General features: G+C 31.8%; 1 long non-coding RNA gene across 1 annotated transcript; it reads left to right on the top strand.

The window, feature by feature from the left end:
• The first annotated feature begins 2,545 nt into the window (after nucleotides 1-2,545).
• LOC143057044 (uncharacterized) lies at nucleotides 2,546-19,858 on the top strand. The gene is made up of 2 exons (XR_012972613.1): nucleotides 2,546-2,878; nucleotides 19,413-19,858. It is a non-coding gene; the product is annotated as an uncharacterized LOC143057044 (long non-coding RNA).
• Nucleotides 19,859-21,543: the final 1,685 nt, after the last annotated feature.

Raw genomic sequence — 21,543 nt, 5'->3', positions numbered from 1 at the left:
AGTATACCGCTGTTCAAACTCATAAATCCATGGACAAAAAACAAAATCGGGGTAACAAACTAAAACTGAGGAAAACGTATTAAATATAAGAGGAGAACAACGACACAACACTACAATGTAACACACACAGAAACGGACCAAGCATCAGAAATCAGTTAACAATTGTTAACAAGCTATTGAACGAAAACGACATAACGAGCTATTTTCCAATATTTATCAAGGCACATAACTCCTGAATGGTAAAGATGAAAATCGTCAAAATCGAACTTGACCTCAATTTTGTCATTAGTTTTAAAACAAAAATTTGAAAATAATTGGTTATACGGTTCTTAAATTATTGCACAGAAACAATTGGCAGCAGCACGTCCGCCATTCTTCAACAATTTAATAACTTTTGGAAAACCCAGTTAATAATCTTTAATTTGTCAAATCGCTGGAAAATATCTAAAAATTATTTTGTTAATAAAATTCTGAGAAGTAATTTATTGTATTCTTCATCATTGTTAAGAGTGTGGTACAATGAGTTATGTATATATTTTTTTTAATTATGATTAACACAGTACTGTAAATATTTAGATATCGTACCCTGTTCACAAAGTGATATTTTGTTTCATGTTTTATAATATATGTAAGACTCGGGGATGCGATGAGTACGCATAATGCAATGGTAACGCTAATATGCGATGGTATGCGCCAAAATGCGATGCTCCTGGCTAGTTTGAAATATGCAGGTGTCCAAAAATTATGAGATCTTGGATTTTTTTTTATAAAGATAATATATAAATACCAGACATTCAATAATTTCTGCAGTTGAAGTAAAAAAACCATAGGTGATCTATTTTATTTTGATTCATCGACATATTCTAATATGTAATTCGCCGTTTCAGAATCTAATGCATCCTGGGTAATATTTTCAAAAGTGTACACCACAACGTCCTGATTGGTTAAAAATGTCATAAACAATGGAAATTTAACCAATGACGTGGCGTTATTTCCATTTTGGGGTACGAACAATGAAATTACCCATGATTCTTTAGATTCTGAAACGGCTAATTATGCAAAATACATTTAATTTTGATTTAGAATAAAAGAAAATGAATGATATGGCCTACACATAATTACTTAATAAAAACTGAAACCGAAAATGTAAACGGGGAATGCATCAGAGACAACAACCAGACCAAATAAAGGGCAGACAATTGTTGATGTTTTTATCTTAGTATAGATAAAAGAGCTACTAAATTACATGCAGCATCTATTTCTATTTAACGAGAAGACCTGATTTTGTGTGTCGCTTCTCTTCCTTCCACAATAAATTAATCATCAAGCCTCAATGTCCTATAGGCACCAAGGCTATTCGCATTTGTCATCCATTCTTATGATTATTCAGTTTCGGTTATTTTTGGAGATAAACGAAAAAAAGTCGTCCGGACATTGTTTCTGTCATCAGACCGACTTTTAAGTCATAGACAAGACTTCCGGTTTTAAACTTTTAAAAACAGTTTTCATAATTACTCGGGGACAGGACACTTATTTTCGCGTTATCATGCATGTATACTATGATTATTCTCCTATAATAAGAAACTTGGAATTGATAGTTAATAGCAAATACACTTTATTTATAATTATATTAGTTTGTTCATGGTATACAGAAACGCGAAAATCATGGAATTTAACAGAAAAAAATTAACGGACTTTGGAAAAAAGGGAGAGGGCTTAAAATAGTTGTCATGTCTCCAAGTACCTATGACTTTTGATATCTTAATTAATACAAAAGACAGTTTACCGGCATACTTTCAAGCAAGCTCTAAATGCCCGCGATTTCGCGGGTGTGTTCTAGTGTAAATAAAAAGAGCAGTGTTAAAAGAGAAGATATGGCGCTAAGATGACAAAACTATTGGAACCGTATTGTTAAATGAAATAAATGTTCCACTTCAAAGTTTTTGAATGCAAATCATTTCATCCCTCTTTTATGTGCTTTGTCACCCTCAAATTATTTGTTCACTGCCTCGTTGTGATTTTATCTGCTGACAATTTAGTGTTTTTTTCTTGATGTTATTTTTTTTATTATTTCTGCAGTAGTATTATTCAATCTAATTAAAAACGAAACCCTTCGGCTGCTGTCTGCTTTATGGTCGGGTTGTTGTCTCTTTAACCCATTCCCCATTTCCATTCTTAATTTCACTTGATGTCGATCTACAACATACAAAACTTCAAATACACGTATTGCACTTGGTGTTGTTAGCTGTTACATCATCAACTTAAAAGGAAAAGAAAAGAAACAAGACAAGAACTTTAATAAATTAATTTGTAGGACATTTATTCATCAGTTCAAGAAGTAAATAATTGTAGGATTCAAATACGTATTGCGCACCGGTTTTGGTATTATTCATTTCACTAATTACTATCCCATTGCCTTCATGTTTGGAATGGCTTTTATGAAATGAGTGTTAGAGTCAAAAATAATAATAAATTCATCACATACTCCTACATGTTGGTCATACGACAAATTTCAAAAGAAAAGCTAAGTATATACATAGTATTTACATTTGATCAATTTGATGCTTTATTTTACCACAACAACGAAGGCGGGGAAAAGATCTAGCGCCTATAAAACATAAAACGTGATCCAACGATATCCAATAACACAGTGAATTGGAACAGAAGCTAATAGTCGTACAGGGAACCAGCAGCAAACTTATTAAGATTAATTAAGGAGACAAAAGAGACTTTGGCTATAAAAGTTATTGTTAATAGAAAGGTGCTTATGGATTAGACTTTAACGCTAAATATGGATATGAAGTTGTATTTTATAACTTGTGTATATGTTATTGTATTAATTGACAGTTTTGCAGCAATTACCTTTAGTAATCAGCAGGTAAATATATTTATTTCTAACTATTACAAATATTTGTTAAAATTTACTGTTCATGAAATGTTTCGTTTTTGAAAAATTAAGAAAAGTATTTCTAGAGAATGGCTAATTGGGTATAGACAAGGATTTGTATAGTTAGACTAAACAAATCTTTGGTATAAAATATGAAAAGATTTTTCTAAAATCACACGATTTATTATTATAGTTTTAAGAAATTTGCCATAAAAATTGGAAATGCAATAATTATAAAGTTTCCGTTCAGTTTGAAAGCTACATTTATGTGATCTGAATTTGTTATGTAGCATTTTATTAACTTGCAGGTTTTAACTTATTCTGTGTATATTATCTTTGAAATATGAGAAACAAGTTTTAAAACAACCATCTTATTTAAATGAAGTTGCTGTCGTTATTCCATTAAACGGATACATTAACTTTGATTTTCAAATCCTACCTGCCATTAAATGAAATGAGGCGTACATTTTAAAATCCTGTTTTTACCAAATATGTATGCTACCATTTTGAAATATATTTAAGTTTACAGAATACGATTTACAGCCTGATTGATAGCTGGCCTCTTTGTTTTTCACCCAAAATGGAGATTTTGCTCTTTTATAGTTCGACCAGTGTTTGAGAATTTGAAAATTCAATTTTCACCCTTACATTAAAAACATATTTTAGTTTAGTTTAAACCATTTAATGTTTTGGGAAGTCGCATCTTCCTCCTCGTTTTCTTAAGTTACTGCATGAAACTTTCCTTGTAGCAAAGGCTCAATATTAAAGAGGACGATTCGAATTTACAAAATCAGGTTTAGTCTTAGTGTTTTACAATAAGTACAAAAATGTAGCTGCAATCCTGTGTTGTTAATAATTGAGATTAAAAAAGTTAATTTAATGCTGCAAAATTTGATTTACCTTTCCCAAGACATACTGGTTTTAAAGTTTCTACGTATCTAATCGATGAAGGTTGATTAAGAAAAGCGATTTGAACGCACGTTCCCATTTCTAAATATTCTTGCAGTCAAGATAGTCTTGCTGTTTGTATCTGTAGTCTACATTGGTATAGGGGAAGGTTGAGATCTCACAAAACATGTTTAACGCCACCGCTTTTTTAGGACTGTCCCAAGACAGGAGCCTCTGGTCTTTGTTAGTCTTGTATGTTTTAAAATTGTAGTTCAGTTATATGTTTTGGAGTTTAGTATGACGTATGTTTTAAAATTGTAGTTCAGTTATATGTTTTGGAGTTTAGTATGACGTCCATTTTCACCAAACTAGTATAAGGGCCAGCTGAATTTCACCTCCGAGTGCGTGATTTTCTCGCTGCGTTGAAGACCCATTGGTGGCATTCGACTGTTATCCCCTCTTTGGTCGGGTTGATGTCTCTTTGACATATTCCCTATTTCTTTACTCGATTTTATTTTATTCATTTCATTTCTAGACTATAGGCACAATTCACAACTTGACACACTGAAAAGAAATTAAATGTTTATTCGTGAAATAAATGCATGTTGACCTTTAGACGTCTTTTCGTGCTTTTTGAGCTTTGGGTGTTTAATTGGCGGAAACCCCATATCTACTTTAATTTATAAAATAAATTTAGAAAGATCGAAGGACAAAAAACCTAATAAACAGCCACCTATTGAAGTTATTAAAGAAAACCCCAAATCGAACAGATGAGAAAATGGTAACATTTCACGAGATTGCAATTACCACTTGTTTTGCTAATACCAATACATGCACTCATAATCGTCTTGCAGCTCATGAAATTTCATAACATTGTTTTTGGAAAGAATACAAAAAAAAAAAAAAAACATTTATAGAAAATCCAAAATCTCCCAAATATGTTTCCTCCCATGTGACTATCGTATCATTTACATCAATATTCGACTAACTTTAATTCGTTTTTATGTTGTACTGTTACACCATTGTCCCACGTTAGGGAAGAGTTGAGATTCCGCTAACAAGCTTAACCCCGCTACATTTGTTTTAGATTTGTGCCTCTCCCAAGCCATGAGCCTGTAATTCAGTGATTGTCGTTTGTTAATGTTAATGTTAACATATTTGTTTTTCATTTTTTTATATGAATTATAGGCCGTTCGTTTTCTCGTTTGAATTGTTTTACATTGTCATTTCGGGGCCTTTTATAGCTGACTATGCGATATCGGCTTTTCCCATTGTTGAAGGACGTACGGTGACCTATAGTTGTTAATTTCTGTGTCAATCGGTCTCTTTTGGAGAGTTGTCTCATCGGCAATCATACAACATCTTCTTTTTAATATTGTCTGTGGGAATTTTTATTTAATCAGTATAGTGTTATTGTTGTTACATAATTTTGACATTCGTACACACAATTACAAACTTGACTTATCAACCTTTTAGTCTCTAAGCTTTAATAGATAATTCCAAGGTTTTATGTGCTGAAATCTTGCCCAAGCTCATTTAAAATTTGTTGTGTATTAAGGACGCACCTGCTCGGCATTAAGAACACTGTAGTAACCTCTATATCGATATATTTGTTTAGCATATGTTGTATTATAGCAGTGTCATTAACGGTTTCCTACATTTTTATTAATTTCTCAATATTGTTAAACAATAACAGATCCATGATTGAAACGCATACATAAAGTCAACATCAATTAAACTCCTTATTGATAGATCAGAAGACATGATAATAAGTTAATTGATTCATGGAACATAGTTCAATCAAAGATATTTGGTGTTGCTATGTTGTTAAATTGGTTCATGTTAGATTTGTTCGCTAATTTGTGATTGTAAAAAGGAAAACACATACCTCGAATTTTCAACAATTCTCAAAACTAATGGTTCGAGTAACACTGTCTTCGAAATGTCAGTCATACTTGTATACTCAGCAGAAATAAAAATGTAAGAGTTATTAGAACAAGTTATTTGATTAAGAAATTAATTTATACTGATTTTACCACGGGTTGGCCCTTGATGCTAAATATTTTGCAACGAGCGATAGCTTAAAATGCTTATATTCTTACGTCATCGTTCAATGACGTCAAGTAGCCCATTCATGAAAAAAACCCCATATGACGTGGGAGTATGATTGGAACAGCTAAAAGCAATATATTCATATTTTACGACGGGTATGTACTCAAAGCGTTTGAAGAACGTCATATAAGAATTGTGGTTATTTTTTCCTTCACCTTAGGAGTGTGTATCTATCATCCAGACTGCAGTTGATAAGATATGTCAGAGCTTGTGGTTTCTTTAGTGATATCCTTGTAATGATAGAGGATCTTTACCAATTTGTGGTTAAGCTAGCTATTAAACCAGGTTTCTCCCACCATGTTTCACGGAAAACCTCTGTCGCACATAACTACAAATATGTTCCTATTGTCTTACAGAAGTACAATTCTGTCCTATTTTCTTCATTTGTGATATCACTGAATACAAGTTATCCCTGTATTTGGACATATAGTTCATCTCCGGTTTTAGTTGAGAATGTGTCGCTCAATTGTTAGTTGTCTCTGTAAAAAGTGCATGCTTTGTGAACTTGTTTGTCTTATCGTTGTCTTTGATGATTAGAATGTCGATAACAACTTTCTGCCAATGACCAGACAGTACATTTTCCTTAGCCCTAACGGAACTGAGATGTCTTATGAATGCTAGGATGAGACATGTGTTTTTTTTAGTGAAAAATTGATAAGCAAGGGAGATAAGTATAAATTACGATAAGAAATGTAACGGAAACCTATATTGTTGACCAAAAATACTGTCCTAATAATATTCTTTGAATCTAGCAAGTTTTCGTAAAAAAAAAAAAAAAAAACCCACTTTTTAAAGTCTTTATCTCGAAACAGGAAATCATTGTAGCCTTTAGGAAAATTGATTGTTTATTGCAATCTGAATGTCCGCCTCTTTTCTAATAACCGACTATAATAATATATGAAGTGTAATTCAAAAATAGCAGTCATATGGAATTTGATAACTTAGTCATTAAAAACTTTTAAGTTTTTTTAACAGTCAGTCTTGATCCGAAATGCATAATTTAATTGAGTTTTAATAAGACCACCTAGCTTATAAACATACGAAGATGTGGTACGAGTACCAATGAGACAACTCCCCACCCAAGGCACAATTTGTAAAAGAAAAACCATTATAGTCAAAGTACAGTCTTCAACACGGAGACTTGGCTCTCACCAATCATGTTTTTTTGGCTCATGAACTTAGATTACCTAATGTTTTGCTTTCTGCTTTAGCTGATTGACCGTTTGGAGCCAAAAGTTATGTTGAGACAACGATATCACTGCTGAATGGTGACTGTAGGTGCTTTATACGTATTTTGATAAATCTATTTATCAAATGTAAAAAAATTAAAACGAGTGTAAATTACTAAAAATGCTAAATAATATTTTTTATGAAAAATGAAAACAACACGTAATAAATTGTATACGTCAGCAACGGTTCTCTATATTTATCGTCGTTATGAACGTTCAAAGGCGAATATTTTATCATATTATTACCTGATTTGTCCTATTGTCGCATATAACGTGTAAACACTTATGCTTAGTCAATCCGACTTGATGGTCAGGTCAAGTTTTTAATTTTAAAGCCAAGTAACACGTGAAACGCTTTTGGAAAGTAATATCTCATGGGAAATGTGTTTTAGTTGTAAATGTTTCCATAAACAATGACCGCAACAGTTTCAAGCAAGGGAATTTAAGAATTGTGACTAGTCTTGCGTTCGCGTCAAAACCTATCAAAACAAATGTTGGTTTATGACTTTGTTTACTGTAGAATGGACAGATAACGTGTTTATTTTTCCTTTCTCTCTTTAGAATAACTGTCTATGTTCTGACCGAGTGATGTGTTTCTTGTGTTATTTGTTATTGTAGTAGACATCACATTTGAAGATCGTCCAAGAAAAATGTGTAAAGCCATATAGCCATATAGCCATGAAGACGTGTATAAAATATTTTCCAAGGCTGCTTATGCAAACCTCGAATCTATAATTGGGGTTTGACCGTTATAAGGAATACAACGGTAGTTCAATGTGATTGATGTATAGTGTAACATGCCTAATCCGACATCGGAGTATTCCAACATCCTGCTCTAACCGACACATTTTCTAATCCCAAAATATACCTACCCTTGCAGAAAAAAACCATGCTTAATCCAACATTTTTTTTCTGGTCCCCTAGTGTGTCGGATTAGGCAAGTTACACTGCACTAGTATGTATATTCAGTTTTGTCTTACGATACCAAAAATGCAAACAATGAAAAAGTCTTTTTATTGATATTTTTTTTAGAAATAAAAACTTTTCTCATTATACATGTATAAGCCATGCCATTCTAGTATTCTTTTGCATTCAAGTCTTTAAAGGTTGTAATGTTAGCTGTCAAATTTATTTTAAACAATTTGACACAAACTCTCATATCTTAATTATAACGTGTTATAAATATCCAAATTAAAAAAAGTGCAATTTAAAGAATAAAGCAATGCATGTAATATTATAATTTATCATATATTTAGTACAAAATACAGCTATTTTGTATATCTAATAAAGGTTCGTTTTTTCAGTCTGTATCACCTACCCTGTATCGCATACCCCGTATCGCATAGCTAAACCCGTATCGCATACCCCGTATCGCATGGTAAAACCCGTATCGCATACCTTTTTTTTTTTTTTTTTTTTTTACATAAAGTCAGTTGTTTGGTTTTTTTTTTGCTTAAGAAAAAATTTCCTCAAAATAGGTCAATTTTTTGAATGACGTCATTATTTGGTATGTAACGTCACGAACGTCAAGTTTTTATGTTGTATGTGACGTCACGAACATCAAGTTTTCACAACATATTTTTTGGCACACTAAATGCAACTATAAAAAATACAAAACACTCAAATAAATACAATAATAAACAAAATATTTTTAAAGCAACAGATTGTAAGGTTACCCAGGTGCTTCGTATAAATAATTGAGCAGTTATTTTAAGGCTTTGAAACAAGACAAAAGCAGAACTGAAGGTAACCCAGTGCTATGGATCAGAAAACAGTTCATATAATATACATGTAATACTCTTCTGTTGAAATATATGATAAAGCGTATAATACATGGCAAAATCCGTATCACATGCCGTATCACCCTCGACCAATATCATCCCTCGGGCCTAAAGGCCCTTGGGCTGATATTGATGTCTCGGGATGATACGACATATGATACGGATTTTGCCATGTATTATTCTCTATGTATCAGCATTGTGTGTGACACGACGCCATCTAATTTACCATTGGTATACCATTTGAAGACTGCATATGGTCATACAACTCGTTATTAAAATAATTATGTACCAGCACGTACAATATCAGAATGACGAATTTCTCATTTGTTTTTGTTGTACTTGACGTACATCATAGATTAGCAAGAAAACGTAAATCATCATTTAACATGTATACAAATATTTGTGGGCCGATTCTTTCAACAAAACTTACTGTTAATATCGAGTATTTCTTTATTGAACTAAGAGTTTTTGAACATTAAAATCTAATGTATTGACCATTGTACAAGGTTGTGTTTTAAGACGGAAGTTTGAAGTATTATTTTTGATTGATTTATAGTATTCTAAACGATGAACTGGTTAACGTATAAAAAATCACGTTATAACTCAACAATACGAGTCAACGGGATGGGTGATGATTAAAAATTATGACACATCAAAAGTATGATGAGATTAAGTTATTAAACAAGATTGAAAAAATTAGGCCACAGGCATTTTAATTGTCTATCAAGCAAGTAGTTTGAAATTAAAACTAATATATGATTACAGGTACCAATGACCGCAGAGAAATCACGATGCGAACAAATAGCCTTTTAGTTCTAACGTTCAATCATTTGTGCCATGAAAAGGCTCTCAGTAATTTAACTAATCAAGTTAAAATGGATAACACAGACTTCTAAAGAACAACAATCAAAGCATTGATGTAACAACACATCATTGCTCGACAATCCAATTATTCCATATTTTATAGAATGTTTTATGTGTTTATAATGCTACAAATTATCAAGATCGAGACTGGCATCTTAAGTTGCTGGCCTTTTCTTTATAACTAATTTATTTGTATTCATAGGACATTGATTATCCCAGAATAAGCAATCTGTAATCAAAGAATTACTATACCATCATAAATACTATAAAACAGCCTTAGATATTACGGAATTAGATTAGACTGTTATTGGTATGATAGTAATTTTTCAGATAGTTTAAAAATATATGTTTCAAGTCTGAAGTTTTAAAAAGTGAAATACATAAAGAGGGCAACTTGTCTCATTGGTAACATTCTAGATCTTCGTAAAAAATATCATTGTTTGTAGGCAATTTACGTGATATAGTTTATATTATCTATCTTTGGATTTAATATATAGCCTTTGATCATTGTTGAAGGCCGTACGGTGACCTATAGTTGTTAATGGCTGTGTCATTTTGGTCTTTTGAGGATAGTTGTCTTTTTGGCAATCATACCACATCTTTCTTTTTTATATATTAAATTCACATTTTGTCCATGCATACCATGTACTTTTTTCTTCGTTGCGGAAACTATACCAATAATCGTCTTTCCTTAATATATATATATGTATGTGATACTGTCATCTTCTTACTTATACATGAGACTATGAGCACGATTTCATTCTTAAGATTTCAAGACATTGTTTTATTAACAATATTCAGACTATTATATGGTCGTAGTTTCGCATGCATCGTCGTTTTAAACAAAATTGTTCGACGATTACAATCTGTTTCTAGCATTTATGTGACTATTCAAATCAAAGATGGTGGAAAATACACAGTAGTTTAATTGCCAATTCATTTATAAAAGCATGCATTGACTAAATATATAATTACAGTTGATAAATTGCTATGAAATAAACGGGGTAATCAATTAGTATCTAACGTGTTTTAGCCATGTGTTATATGAATGTTTTAGTTCTGAGCAGTATGCAGTTAATGCACAAATAATTGTAATATTTACTGGCGAACAAAAGCCTCATTATAATTCCCTAAGTTGTCAATTAAAGATGAATAGTGCAATTTGATATACAATGTATGAACAGCAATACGAACGCTGCGTCAACCCTCTAAAAAAATTCAACATTCGTACAATTGTTCGAGTTATGTGCCCATATAGGTCCATTGCATGACCGGCTGTATTTCCATTCAAAGAGAATTTAAATAAAAAAACAAAAAAATAGTAGTACAGCAAAATCGTGTCATCTGCCTACTAATTAATGTCTATCAAAAATCGTTTTGCTTTGCTTTTTTTTTTCTGAAAATGTTCGCCTAACAATACAATTTTGACGCAATTTTGCATTACATTAAAAAAAATCTAATATGTACTCAAAGGTAAAGACAGTAGTTGGCGGAACTGTCTTTTAAGCTAACACGAATCCAAAGACAGTTTTATTATAGGTACAATTATATTTAACTTATGTCCACATAAACAATCAAACTTCTCTCTAATTTGAAAACGTCTATAATAGTTCTGGGCTTGAGTAAGGAACTAATTTAATTCACAACAGGATGAACACCAACCAACTGACAAGTATGATGCAAGCAAGACTTATGTGTTTACTTTGAAATATAAAAGTGCAAAATATAATAAAAGATGCGAACTGACAACTTCCTGATGTTTTGTTTAAAAAAAAACCACATTTAATCCCGACCTTGCACTTGGCGATACTATACAAAAGTCGACGCTTAGTAGAACAATAAAAAACATTTATATCAAACATTTCACATATAAAAAAAAAAACTGAAACATCAATAAAGCATATACACATTGCTTATGGTACTTACATGTACGTAATGTATCACAAAACGCTGGCAAGAAATATGCATTCTTAAACTTGATTTTAAAACAACCCTATAGAAATACCACCTATTGTGCATTTACAGTTTGTGTTGCCTCTATTTTGGGCTATTCCATAGCTGAATGTGTGACTTTTTACTCAACTATATCGCATACCACTATATATCTGGTTTTTGAATGCCATTGAAAAGCTTAAGGTAGATTTGGTGTCTTAATTATAATCCATAGAATTTCTTAATCATTTGCCAAAATGTACTTTATATCCTGCTTGTTTGAGAACATTAATAAAAAGAATGGGTCACCGGACTTATTTTCACGCAAAATTGTCAGATTTTGTATAGATTATGCATGGAAAACCAAATTTTCGGTCATAAACGAAAACTACACCATAGAATTTTGAGATAAATTATGAAAAGATAGCTCCAATAATATTCTTTCAAATAATAAGAAGAAAAAATGGTGTCACCGGACTCGTTTTCTTGCTACATAATAAAATGGGTAAATTCCTAACACATTCTATTGTAAAAGTAACACGATCTGAATTATCTGCCCTTGCATTTGAGTTGTCTCCCCTTATTTTGGAAAGTTGGAAAAAAATGATTCAAACAAAAGTAATTGTTTATTTGGTAAAATACAACCCTAAATATGATACAACATGGCATTTTCTACATTATAATGAAAAATCTTACACATGAATTACCTACTAATCTCAAAATTTGCACATTTTATCAAAAATTTAGACCTTGTTTTCTGGTATTTCAAAATCCAAAATGGAGGAAGACACCCTATCTACCTTAATAATCTTAATGTATAATTTATTTCGTTTGTTAGTATTTCTATTATACTTCACTGGTTGCTGGTCCCATTTGACAGTCCATTGACAGGTGATTGTCACATGCACATTACCTGTGGAGTTCAGACCTCAAGTGTGATAGTGTTGCCTTACACATGCCCTGTTTTGTTAGCTTTGCATGAATCTATGTGATTTTATCTGTTAACCGGCTACAGAGGTTATCAGAATTCATATTTTGATTGGTCATTATGTACTGTACATAGTAGCTGCCTGTTAAAGTAAAGTTACTATATTACTTTTTTTCTTCTTAATAACTAAAAATATCGAGATGATAAGCAAATTTAGTTCTCATACAATGACAAGAATTCGACAAACCATGAATTCTTTTTAAATGTGTAAACAACTGCCATAACCTTATAAGGTATGTGGTGCTCAATTTATTTTTATTTAGTGTTTTGAAATATATGGTTTCAAACACATTTATTATAAAAACAGTTGTTGGCATGACACGGGTTATGTTTTTCTCATATATTTTAGGATGGTATTATAGTAAACCCCTAACGGGAGGGATTGTGCTTGACATTCATATGATGAAGACATAATCTTTCAATCAGTTTAATTGAGGTCTGGAGCTGGCATGTCAGTAACTGCTAGTAGTCCTTTGTTAATTCATGTATTATTGTCATTTTATTTAGTTTCTTTTGTTACCTATTCTGACATCGGACTCGGACTTCTATTAAACTGAGTTTTACTGTGTGCGTATTGTTGTGTGTTTGTTTCTCCTACATGGCCAGAGGTATAGTGGAAGGGTTGAGATCTCAAAAACATGTTCAACCCCGACGCATTTTTTCGCCTGTCCCTAATCAGGAGCCTCTGGCCTTTGTTAGTATTGTATAATTTTTGATTTTAGTTTCTTTTGTATATCTCGGAGTTTTTATATGACGTCCATTTTTACTGCACTAGTATACATGTTTGTTAAGGGGCCAGCTAAAGGACGCCTCCAGGGTGCAGAAATTTCTCGCTTCATTGAATAACTATCGGTGGGCTTCGGCTGTTGTCTGCTCTATGGTCGGGTTGTTGTCTCTTTGACATATTCCCCATTTCCATTCTCAATTTTTTTTGTCTACACGTTGTTTCTCGTTTTTACCATTTTTTGTCGATCTTTATTTGACTATTGAGATTTGAATTCCACTTTGGTTGAATATTGTTATGTCATCTTCTGTGTTTCATCTTTGTTTAGTTTTCATGCTATTGATATTTTAGTAATATTACTTTTTACATTTGGTTGCTTTGCCATTCTTGTTGATTTTACACCACATTTGTTTCAATTCAATTCTTCGGTTGATATTTTACATTAGGTTAATGGTTAATCTATTCATTTTCTATCAGTATAGAATAACATGGGCATCTTCTTCATCTTACGAGCATTCTCATACCCAAGTGGTCATCCTCTTTTTTTTGCAACCAATCGCCTACCCTCGTGGGCATATTTATAACAACATGACCATCCTCTCTACATCTCTTCCGTATGCTTATGACATTCTCATAACGTGGTGACTATCCTCCTAACATAACTACATGCATCATTTTTTAACCACAGAAGCAACTACTTTTTGTCATTTAAATCTTCATAACCTCTTTAGTATATTCTGTACCTCTTGATCATCTTCCTTAATGCAAAAACGTCCTTTCTACTTGAATATTTTCCGTATACTTTGAGCATTCTTACTTCAAAAGCATCCGTATAACAGTCTGTTTTGTAGCGTATATGTACAATTAATTGTAATTTAAGGCAATAAGTTAGGCTTTAACTGTTACATACAGCGGTCATTTGTAAATGTTATGGAAAGTCAATCTGAGGACAGTAAAATGAATGATATCGCCTCACCAGTTAAATCTAACTGAATTGTATTAAGAAAATCATCGAGTAGGTAATAAGACAATATACGTTAATAAGTTACAATGCATTCAATTGTAAACTATACAATGTAATTATCTTTGTTAAATTATCAGAATTTGTTCGGTATATAACCCCTTCGCGGATTTCAATAGGGAATGATTGATTAGTTGTTGGTAGCTTAACGTCCATTGGCGAAAGGGTATAAGGGCTATTTTATCTGAAAAGTACAAATGTAATAAAAAATCAAGTTTGATAACATTCCTAAAAACGTCATTCAAACCACTGATCCAAAACTGTTATGCATGCTCATTTGGTTTGGTCTCATGAATTCTAGATATCGGTTGTATCTACGTAGTAAACGAGGGGTGAAACATCCCAGAGTGATATTCAAACGCACATGTCGAAAATAAACAGATAAAGCCAGTACATAAAATACAATATAGAAAACCAAAGAATGAGCCCGCCAAAAACTGGAGGTGATCTCAGATGTTCCGTAGTATAATCTATTGAAAGAGATGTTTTTCAATACTACAAAAAAGGAATTGTTTGCGACTGTCATACAGGAGAGAGGTGTAGCTAGCTAGAAAACCAGGTTTAATCCACTATTTTCTACACAAGGAAGTGATTGTACCAAGTCAGGAATATGACATTTGTCGTCCATTCTTTTGATGTGTTTGTGCTTTTGATTTTGCCATTTGATTAGGGTTTTGAATTTTAATCATTTTGATATATAACTTTCTACTACATATATGTAATGACAGAAATGTGTTTGTTACCCGGATCTGTTCTAGTTAAATCGACTTATGATTTGTGAAAAGCGGTATGCTACTATTGCCTAATTTTTTAATACTTAAATGATACAGCTTTAACTATACAAAAATATCTATATGGCAGCATACGACCATTACCAATGGACATTCTATATGTCCCGCTCTAAACCATCCCTGCATGCACCATTGATGTGGAACATTATATATATAGTCTATCAATGCTGAAGTTGATGTGTCAACAGTCGAGATTTCTAACTTAGAACAGGCACAAGCAGTTAGGTTGGACTTTTCTTTTGAATATTTTAATCTCTGACCTGAAGTTTTAAAATGTGACGAAAATGCAGCAAATACATGAAAGCCAGATATGTCTGTCGATTTGTATTCTTTTATTCTAGTTTTATTATCTGTCAGTTGTTGTCCATTTGTTTGATGTGTTTGAGCTTTTGATTTTGCCATTTCATTATTGACTTACGGTTTTCAATTTTCCTCGGAGTTCAATATTGTGTTGATTTAAATTTTATTAAGGATAACAATTTTCTTAACACACATCGATGTGTTCAATGAATTTGTGTATATGTGTTTGAACAGGACTATGATTTTGTGTCCGACAAATACCATTACCTTATAAATAATATTTTAACTGTCAAACACCATTACCTTATAAATAATATATGTTAACCGACAGATATTGCCTTTTAATAATAATGTTTTACTGACAAATATCATTACCTTATAAATAATATTGTAACCGAGAAGTGTATTGTCTTAATAAGAAAAGGTACATAAATGTTTTCATAATACAAATAAGAACATTAAAACAATACTTCGAATAGATAAATAACCTAACACTCCAGTACTGATTTATGTCTTTTTAGTATCATATTTTGTTATATGTCAATAAATAATTGCAATTTTGACATTTAGTTTAACACGTTAATAATTGATTACCATGTTATGTTATTATTATATAATAATGAACCCGTGAGAATACCTTTATCTGTTAACTAAAAGATAATTCCCTTTATACAGGGCTATAATAGTAGCTACAACAGTGTGAGCAAGACAGGATGACGATAAATATTAATAATAAATAGACAAAAAATCATTTGAATCTCATGGTTAGCATAATCATTACTTTTTACTCGATAACTTTGTACTTCAATAATAGTCTTTCAAAGGTTAACATGATAATGTAATGACTTATCGTATGGGTTTCAAATATTGAAATAAGATTCCATTATTCCAGACTGCACTATAGTTAATTGAACTCCTTTTAATGCTTTGAGAAACTGATAAAAGGTGGAAAAGATGGACTCAGAAATCCTGGCGATCATGAAACATACCTAAAACATAAACAAATTTAGGAAACAAATGTATATTAAAGCAATACATGATTAAACAGAATTTACAGTTTAAAGTTTAGAGGTTTTCCTTTGGTGTGTGTTGTCATTTGCGCACTATTATAACAAAAAGAGAGATTATAAGACCAAATACAACATAAAAATAGTGAATTTGTGACATTTAAGGATCAACTTATTGCTTGAACTTTCAAGGAAGTCTCTTTCTATGTGATCAAAACGATGATTGTTTGTTATACTCTCACAAAAAACCTGATGTAATGAATGTTTTACCGTTTTTTTTGTTTATTTTACTCAGTCCTTGGTTTTCTCTCTCTCTATATAGTTCGAATGTTCCTTTGGTATCTTTTGCCTTTGTCTCTATTTTGTAGACAACACACTTTTTTATGGGAAGAATTGCAATCTATACGCAGTTTATGTGATGGTGTCTCAAATATTTATGATAATCGTTTTCAACATGCAAGGTTTGCATGTTGAAAATTTTTACTCTTAAAAGGAGTCGTTATCATTACTTCCTACTACGCGTATTCGTTTAAGGCACTTCCACCTTAAACGAAAGGAGGGAATTGTACGCATGCAAAACTTGATTTTTCAAAATTTGGTATTTTTTGCTGCATTTTGTATGGTGGAGTACATATGATCTTATTTCTATAGACATAAATGTATCATAATATGCTTTTGGCCCAGTCTTTCTGTCGTGTTTTTCCAGGTGTTCATATGTTCTAACATGTCGAAGATCTTAAAAAGACCAAATTATATCATCAAAATAAGGAGATGCAGTATTGCACCGCTGTAAAATATAACTGACTGCTGCTAACACTATTCTGAATATTCCAGCTGAACCATGTTTAAACAAAATAACATAAGGAATGGGCAATCATATTAGTTATTATGAAGACTGCAGTAACATAATTAACTATTGCTCACTTTAAGAAATCACATTAATATCACCATCTATTTTAATTACGACCACTTATGTGTCAAACGCTTATTTCTTTACTTAATGGATTTTATTTGAAAAGAAACATGTTTGTTCAATATTTCAGTTCTTCTTGCAGATTTCAACATCCATAAATAATATGTTGTATGATCGAGTGCGTTGACTTTGAAATAATGGCAAAAATTATTCCTTCGAAATGAATTACGTAATTTTCTTTGTTCTCATAAGTAAATAAATTTGATTCAGTTCCTTTGTAATTAGTAGTTACCCTACATTCCTTCATACATGTGCATAGTCTTCAGTATTGACATAGACTCTGTCTCAGTGGTGGAATAATTTAAATTTAACCATACAACTTATGCAAATACATGCATTTCACGTTTTATTTCATATAATTCCTTCAGAAACGAGCACTTGTTCACCCTGCCTTCCACATTATATGCCATTATTTATTTCCTTGTTCGGGTTAATGGCCATCCTGTTGGACGCTGTAATGTTAAAGATTTGTTTTATTGTGTGATTTACTTTTACGACACTTTAGCCTTAAACGAAAGAAGGGAGTTGTTTGCATGCAAAACTAGTTTAACTCATATTTTATATATATCAAACTAAACCGTTAAGGCAATGTGTTTTTTTTAAATTTTTGTTTATATATTTTTGTTCGGAAGTGTAAGATGTTTTTCTCGATATAGTCTGTTGTTGGATTTTTTTGTAGCAATTTCCGTCTCCCTGTATTATTATATTGACATATACATGAACCAAGTTGAACCCATTTTTACTCTTGAAAGGAGTAGTTATCATTACTTCATACCACGCTTATTGCTCTTAAAATAGTTTTTCCTTTTTTTGTATACAACAGAAGGATTGAAAAATAAGATATTAAACCACTCTTATTTAGTCTATGATCGATATTAACCACAATGGCACTGCGCACTATTATGGACTTTTAAAAAAATATCGCAATATAGAAAGAGAACACGTTAACAAAGGTGTTATGTCTGGGATGCTTCAACTGCGAAATTCAATTAAATACTTTGATAGAACTAGTGGTATTACTTTTACATAACACTTAAGATAACGTATTGGGTCTTTTGAGGTTATATGTTTGATGCTTGTAAAACATATGAGTTTTTGTCTGTTATTGGTTTATGACGAATTGAACTTTTTGATTGGAAAGCCAATCCTTCATTTGCAGCAAGCCGTGCATTACATTTTCGATTAGTTGATATAAGTACATTTTTTGAAAATAGATATAAAAGATGTGTTATGAGTGCCAATGAGACAACAATGAGGCAAAATGTTCATATTATTCAAAGTCACCAATTCCAGTAAATGGACTTTGCCACAGATTTTGGTTAAATTTTTCATACGACTTTAGCTCATTGAACTTAATTCAAAATCTGCCAGTGGATAATTATTACCAACTGATGTCCTTGTATATACTGATGATAAAAATGAAGATACTTATCTATAGATAAAGTATTGTGATTTTAAATTAAGGATCGTTACTGTATAAGTGAAATATACAAAATTATAAATCTTGTGAAATTTATATGGATTCCGTTTGAACTTCTGACTTCTAACAAGATGTGAACTAATGCGTCTCTGTTTTGTTTATAAAATGATTTACAACTACAAATGAGATAAGGCAGTGCATCTCTAATTTCAGTATTATCCTTCTGTACTGTGTATCAAATGACAACACATACATCTACAATTGGAACATTACAGTTTTAATCTAATGATAGACTTCTTTCCTGTGTATCAATTGACTAAACATATATCTACAAATGAAATGCTGTAATTTATAATTTCAGGATGAACTCCTGCCCAGTATATCAAATGGCTATACTTACAAATGAAATGTTGTATTTTTAATTTCAGGATCGACTCCTGTCCAGTATATCAAATGGGTATACCTATAAATAAAATATTGCATTTTTGATTTCAGGAAGGTCTACTGTCCTGTGTATCGAATGATGACATTTACACCTGTTACAATACAGAAACAGAGAAATATTACAATATACCCAAATCGAAAATGGACGAACTATTAGAATTATCCGTAGACCAACAGTTTAATATACAAGAAGACTTTGATAACAATTATAGCATAGGAGAAAGTCGTAGCAATAACGTTCCAACAACGAAGAGAGCGTATAAACGGCCATCATTTCTAGGATTGAATCGACCATCCATGACACTTTATGATTTATTTGTTAATTACAGGCGACAACCACATAGCCGCGGATCCTTCACATCATTTCGCAAAAGGCCTTTCGATTCCATATCATACCGAGGACGATTCGGAGGGTTCGGACGAAAACGATGATGAAGAAGCATTAAAATGACTGAAATAAAATATTTTTTCACTTGCAATATATAACACTTTATAAGGCCCTTTGTTATATTTTAAATTCTTCTAAAAGCGTTATTAGATGAGCCATTAAGTAATTTATATTTAGAACTTTAAATCCTATGCAATGGTAATAGTGCTTTTATAACGAAATTACATACATTGGTGTAAATCTATTATTCAAGTATATCTAGGATCGAGAGTTGCCTCTTTGACACTCATTCCAAATTTTCGTATATATCAATTCTTAAGTATTTTCAAACTTTCGTGCATATTGCATGAACATATAATGTACGAGACATATCATTAACGAAAACATATTCGCCTTATAAGACCTGTAAGACCTTCAAGACCAGCCAAACCTGAAGATTATAAGTATCAAATTAGCGAAAAGACTTTTTTTTATCAATATAATCAACACGTATTGTAGTACTAACACTGAAGTCTATTTGATATATATAAACTATATCAATCAGCAGAAAATCTTCTAATGTAAGATTACAATAAAACATACAGTAAACTGCTATCGATATAAATTGCTGAAAGATTGGCATAGTGTGACAAAAAAAAAGTTTCATGAAAACGAGACTTCAATTTAATGATGTCATCAATATTAAAAAGTAAAACCTTTTTTCGCATTGAATATTGCTGATTTATACTTATCAAGAAGTCGAATCTGGAAACATTTTAACGGTTAACTTGAATTTATTAAAGACTTCACCAGAATGGCAAAAGGAGTCATTTGTTTTTCTGAAAACAATAGAACCAGAGCGAGAACATTCTGAACGTGAATAGTTAACTTTTAGCTAAACCTCAAGAAAACTGAATTCCAATATCCTTCTTCAATTTGGAAATAGTCTGGCATTTCATGTTTTTGCAATCAAAACAAAACCCGAACAAAATAAACAAAAAATACATGTAAAGTAATGGAATAAGAGGTCAGCTGTGTCGGATAGAAATCGACCTTATTTCATTGCACGCGTACATCTACACTGTGTCTAAACCACACCGGCAAAACATGTTTGGACTCGATGGTATCTAATATCCGGCATGGTGACGGAACTTTAATAGACAGGGAAATGGTTAAGTTCTGTTCATTTATTTGTTATCTTTTTATATCGAAAATGTGTACACATATATAAATATTTTTTATTGTGTGATGTAATATTTTCTACATCCGTTTTATAGGTGTTTTGTAGGTCAATGTAGAAATATCAATGAATAGAGTTAAAAAAACAAAAGGAAAGGATTGCCATGGTAGGCCATATTCAATGTGAAGGGAGTACACATACATTATACTGTTTCCGACAATTGTATGCATGTGTTTTAATAAACTGATAAACGTATACTCAGACCATACATTAGACTTGTGATGATCATTTGGTCTCTTGTCTTATTAGCATTCATAACGAATCGTTTTCTTTATGGTAATATCACAATACTTTAACAGAAATGTAGTTAAAAATCGAAAAATAAAACCGCTATGGAGACATGTCAGCAAAAGAAATAAGACAAACCAGTATATTATCAATGTAAACAAACATCTTGGTCATCTATAGTACTTTCTAAAGAAACCATTAGTATAAAACATAAATAGCACTAGAATTGCCATTGCAAGCAATAGCGGATGTCACCCTTCCCCCTATTGCCACTAAGCGGCAGCCATTTAAAAAAATGTTAAGCAGTGAATGCACAAATATACATGGCTATACATCTTTCTGTAAAT

Source organism: Mytilus galloprovincialis, chromosome 13 (assembly GCF_965363235.1).
Source record: "Mytilus galloprovincialis chromosome 13, xbMytGall1.hap1.1, whole genome shotgun sequence".
NCBI lineage: Eukaryota > Metazoa > Mollusca > Bivalvia > Mytilida > Mytilidae > Mytilus > Mytilus galloprovincialis.
The sequence above is the reverse complement of the archived record's forward strand: the minus strand, read 5'-3'. Positions and strand labels throughout refer to the sequence as shown.